The 5,969-nt window shown below is 36.5% G+C and overlaps 1 long non-coding RNA gene across 1 annotated transcript; it reads right to left on the reverse strand.

Annotated features, from left to right (window-relative positions):
- Positions 1-3,272: 3,272 nt before the first annotated feature.
- Positions 3,273-5,571, reverse strand: LOC127707752 (uncharacterized). The gene is made up of 2 exons (XR_007984992.1): positions 4,759-5,571; positions 3,273-4,461 (listed from the first exon to the last, which is right to left on the reverse strand). It is a non-coding gene; the product is annotated as an uncharacterized LOC127707752 (long non-coding RNA).
- Positions 5,572-5,969: the final 398 nt, after the last annotated feature.

Genomic DNA, 5,969 nt, shown 5'->3' on the forward strand with positions numbered 1-5,969 from the left:
AGTTCAGTGATAATGGACGTCATACTAAACTCCAAATTATCCATACACTTGAACACAAGTTATTGTCTTGAAACTAAAAAAATGCTTGTTTTTTGGCCCCATATTCCTAAACATTTAGGGCAATTACCCCCAAACTCAAACCCAGCTTTCCCTTTGTGATATGGAACCTTGTAGTACAATTTCATAAAGATCCATACACTTGAACACAAGTTATTGTCCTGAAACTAGAAAAATGCTTGTTTTTTGCCCCTTTTTGGCCCCTAATTTCTAAAATTTTGAGGCAATTACCCCCAAAATCAATCCCAGCCTTCCTTTTGTTGTATGGTACCTTGCAGTATAACTTCAGAGAGATCCATACACTTGAACACAAGTTATTGTCTGGAAACTAGAAAAATGCTTATTTTTGGCCCCCTTTTGGCCCCTTATTCTTAAACGTTTTGGGCAATTACCCCCAAACTCAATTCCAGCTTTCCCTTTCTGGTATGGAACCTAGTAGTACAATTTCAGAAAGATCCATAAACTTACACACAAGTTATTGTCATGAAACTAGAAAAATTCTTGTTTTTTGCCCCTTTTTGGCCCCTAATTCCTAAAATTGTGAGGCAATTACCCCCAAAATCGATCCAAACATTTCCTTTGTGATATGGAACCTTGCAGTACAATTTCAGAGAGATCCATACACTTGAACACAAGTTATTGTCTGGAAACTAGAAAAATGCTTATTTTTGGCCCCTTTTTGGCCCTTTATTCCTAAACGTTTTGGGCATTTACCCCCAAACTCAATTCCAGCTTTTCCTTTGTGATATGGAACCTTGTAGTACAATTTCAGAAAGATCCATAAACTTACACATAAGTTATTGTCATGAAACTAGAAAAATGCTTGTTTTTTGCCCCTTTTTTAGCCCCTAATTCCTAAAACTTGGAGGCAATTACCCCCAAAATCAATCCAAGCATTCCCATTGTGATATCGAACCTTGTGGTACAATGTTAGAGAGATCCATACACTAACACACCAGTTATGTCTGGAAGTTACAAAAATGCTTATTTTTGGCCCCTTTTTGGCCCATAATTCCTTAATTGTTGGTACCATAACCCCCAAAATCAATCCCAACCTTCCTTTTGTGGTATTGAACCTTATGGTAAAATTTCATAGAGATCCATTCACTTAAACTAAAGTTAAGAGTGCGAAAACCAATGTGTCTTCGGACGACGACGACAACGACGACGCCAACGTCATACCAATATACGACCACAAAATTTTTTTTGCGGTCGTATAAAAATGCTTGTTTTTTTGCCCTTTTATGGCCCCTAATTCCTAAACTTTTGAGGGAATTACCCCCAAAATCAATCACAGCCTTCCCTTTGTGGTATGGTACCTTGCAGTACAATTTCAGAGAGATCCATACACTTGAACACAAGTTATTGTCTGGAAACTAGAAAAATCCTTATTTTTGGCCCCTTATTCCTAAACGTTTTGGGCAATTACCCCCAAACTCAATTCCAGCTTTCCATTTGTGACATGGAACTTTGTAGTACAGTTTCATAAAGATCCATACACTTGAACACAAGTTATTGTCATGAAACTAGAAAAATGCTTGTTTTTTGCCCCTTTTTGGCCCCTAATTCTTAAAACTTGGAGGCAATTACCCCCAAAATCAATCCCAGTATTACCTTTGTGATATGGAACCTTGTGGTACAATGTCAGAGAGATCCACACACTAACACACAAGTTATGTCTGGAAGTTACAAAAATGCTTATATTTTTGGCCCCTTTTTGGCCCCGAATTCCTTAACTTAACTTAACGACGACGACGCCGACGCCGACGTCATACCAATATACGACCTCAAAATTTTTTTGCGGTCGTATAAAAAGCAGTGTAAGGGATTACCTCCCATACACTGCTTTCAATTTGTCTTAATTGTTCATTAACCATTACTTTATACATAATTTAAAAGCAGTGTAAGGGAGGTAATTCAAATGATGTATTTGAATTACCTCCCTTACACTGCTATAAATTATGTTTTGTACTAAAGAATTTGTCCATTACATTTTAACCAGGACACCCTAGTTTTTTCCCCTTTTTTGCCCCTAATTCCTAAACGGTTTGAGCCATAACCCCCCAAAGCAAATCCTAACCATCCCTTTGTGGTATGGAAACTTGTGATATAATTTCAGAAAGATCCATACACCGTTCCACAAGTTATTGTCTGGAAACTAGAAAAATGCTTATTTTTGGTCCCTTTTTGGGCCCTAATTCCTTAACTGTTGGTACCATAACCCCCAAAAATCAATCCCAACCTTCCTTTTGTGGTATTGAACCTTATGGTAAAATTTCATAGAGATCCATTCACTTTAATTAAAGTTATTGTGCGAAAACCAATGTGTCTTCGGACGAGGACGACGCCAACGTCATACCAATATACGACTGCAAAATTTTTTTGAGGTCGTATGAAAACAACAAACCCACACATAAAATCCCAGACATACCAAGCACTCGTCCGACCCAAATTTGAATATTCTTGTTCTGTGTGGGACCCTTACACAACCGAATCAGTATCCAAAATTGAGATGGTCCAACGATGAGCTGCTCGGTATATCTGCAATAAATACCACAATTCGAGTAGTGTTACAAACATGCTTACAACATTGGAATTACCATCACTAGCAGAACGTAGGCTATGCACAAGATTAGTAATGATGTATAAGATATCATACCATCTTGTTGCTATTCCATCTGTCATACTCATTAAAGCAGACTCAAGAACTAGGAAAAACCATACACTCACATATGGCATATACATACATCTAAGGACTCCTACAGACATTCATACTTTCCTTATACAATACAACAGTGGAATCAGCTCCCTGTGGTACTTGTTCAGGCACCATCCATTGATAGCTTCAGGGAACAGCTCACTTCAGCTGTTCTCTGTTCTATTATTTAATAGCATTAATTAAGATTGTACATAGTTTTAATCACAAATTTGATATTTTCCTTGCAATATATTTACATTTTGTTTAAATTGGGGTAAAAATTTTGTAAATAGTCCACGTATGCGGACAATATGTATGCGGACAATATGTAATCATCCGATGTCAACGGTATATTGTATACCAAAAGAAGAAGAAATGTTCCTCTATTGCTGTGACAGGATTTTCAATTTAACAACTATCCACAAAAAAAAACAAAAAAGGACAAGGAAACCAACATTTCATATCATATTCAGGTAGAAATTAATAAATGGATTTGGGATAACCAAATGTGAAACAATTGGGAATAAAAAACATATATATTTAATGCTAAAAGCAGTAAAATAACAAAAATATCAGACAACAACCAATGCAGCCAGTGCACTGGAATACAGGCTTATGGCTTGGAAGAAGAACATAAAGAATATGACGAGATTAAATATGTTTGTAAGCCATCCATTCTCCACTAACCTGGGATAGTGGTTTAATAGCATAACATTATAAAAAAACATGTTAAGATTAATTGGAAATGGCATAATTATTCAGATTGGTACAAGACACAAAAACAAATAGCAAAATAAAAAAATCCTGTGTAAAAGAGTAGTGTTGGCTGCCAAAGAGTTCATTCATCAGTAAAATACGTTAAGTTAAAAAAGAAAATCAACATTGTCAATGTGCTTGTGATGTTTAGTACAGAACAATATTTGTATGTCTTGATGTTGAGTAAGTTAATAAAAAAAGAAGATGTGGTATGATTGCCAAATGAGACTCTCCACAAGAGACCAAATGACACAGAAATTAACAACTATAGTTCACTATATATAGGTCACCGTACGGCCTTCAACAAAGCCCATGCTGCATATTCAGCTATAAAAGGCCCTAGAATGACAAATGTAAAACAATTCAAACAAGAAATCTAACAGCCTAATTTTAAAATGTACAAAAAATGAACGAAAAACAAAAATGTACAGCAACAAACGACAACCACTGAATTACAGGCTCGTAATCTGGGACAGGCATATACATACAGAATGTGGCGGGTTAAATCATGTTAGCGGGATCCCAACCCTTCCCCTAACCTGGGACAGTGGTGTAATAGTACAACATAAGAACGAACTGTAACAAGAGTGCACACGCTGAAATGTCTCGCCTTCTTTACTAATCATTGATATTATGTTGATAGTCCTAAATATAAAGCTTTCTTACAACTGTCACATAAACTTAACATTAACCAAGAAAACTAAACATTGACCAATGAACCATGGAAATGAGGTCAATGTCAGATGAATCATGCCAGGCAAGCATGTACAGCTAACAATTCTTCTATACAACAAATATAGTTGACCTATTGCTTAGTTTAAGAAAAACAGACCAAAACACAAAAACTTAACACTGAGCAATGAACTGTGAAAATGAGGTCAAGGTCAAATAAAAACTGCGCGACTGACATAAAGACCATAAAATATTTCCATACACCAAATATAGTTGACCTATTGCATATAGTATTAGAAAAAAAAGACCAAAACTCAAAATCTTAACTTTGACCACTGAACCATGAAAATGAGGTCAAGGTCAAATGACACCTGCCAGCTAGACATGTACACCTTACAATCATTCCATACACCAAATATAGTTGACCTATGATTGCTTAAAGTGTAAGAAAAACAGACCAAAACACAAAAACGTAACATAAGCAATGAACCATGAAAATAAGGTCAAGGTCAAATAAAATCTGCCAGACTGACATGTACATCATTAAATATTTCCATACACCAAATATAGTTGACCTACTGCATACAGTATTAGGAAAACAGACCAAAACACAAAAACTTAACATTTAAAAATGAACCTTGAAAATGAGGTCAAGGTCAAATAAAACATGCCAGACTGACATGTACATCGTAAAATATTTCCATACACTAAATATAGTTGACCTACTGCATATAATATTAGAAAAACAAACCAAAACACAAAAACTTAACATTGAGCAATGAACCGTGAAAATGAGGTCAAGGTCAAATAAAACTTGCCAGACTGACATGAACATCGTACAATATTTCCATACACCAAATACAGTTGACCTATTGCATACAGTATTAGAAAAACAGACCAAAACACAAAAACTAAACTATGACCACTGAACCATGAAAATGAGGTCAAGGTCAGATGACACCTGCCAGTTAGACATGTACCCCTTACTATCATTACATACACCAAATATAGTAGACCTATTGCTTATAGTATCTCAGATATGGACTTGACCACGAAAACTTAACCTTGTTCACTGATCCATGAAATGAGGTCGAGGTCAAGTGAAAACTATCTGACGGGCATGAGGACCTTGCAAGGTACGCACATACCAAATATAGTTATCCTATTACTTATAATAAGAGAGAATTTAACATTCCAAAAAATCTGAACTTTTTTTTCAAGTAGTCGCTGAACCATGAAAATGAGGTCAAGGACATTGGACATGTGACTGACGGAAACTTCGTAACATGAGGCATCTATATACAAAGTATGAAGCATCCAGGTCTTCCATCTTCTAAAATATAAAGCTTTTAAGAAGTTAGCTAACGCCGCCGCCGCCGCTGCCGCCGCCGCCGTAGCCGCCGGATCACTATCCCTATGTCGAGTTTTCTGCGACAAAAGTCGCAGGCTCGACAAAAATCAGTTCAAAAAGGCTTAACTCATCAGATGGATACAAATAGAAATACATATAACAAAAACACAGAGTGGACTTGGCCGGGTACTTGTACATTCCAACAACAAAAAGACACTAATTACAGATCTGAGAGTACTCGCAGTAACTGACAGCTAGTTCAAAGCCAATAACAACTAATAAAATAAAATGCTCCGCAGGGCGCAGCTTGATACGACCGCAGAGGTCGAACCCTGAACAGTTGGGGGAAGTATGGACACAACATTCAAGCTTGATACAGCTTTGGATTTGGATTGTGATTAAATATTTGACACAGCATAGGTTTCTAACACAGAT

The sequence above is a fragment of the Mytilus californianus genome, unplaced genomic scaffold, assembly GCF_021869535.1.
Source record: "Mytilus californianus isolate M0D057914Y unplaced genomic scaffold, xbMytCali1.0.p SCAF_7, whole genome shotgun sequence".
Taxonomy (NCBI): Eukaryota; Metazoa; Mollusca; class Bivalvia; order Mytilida; family Mytilidae; genus Mytilus; species Mytilus californianus.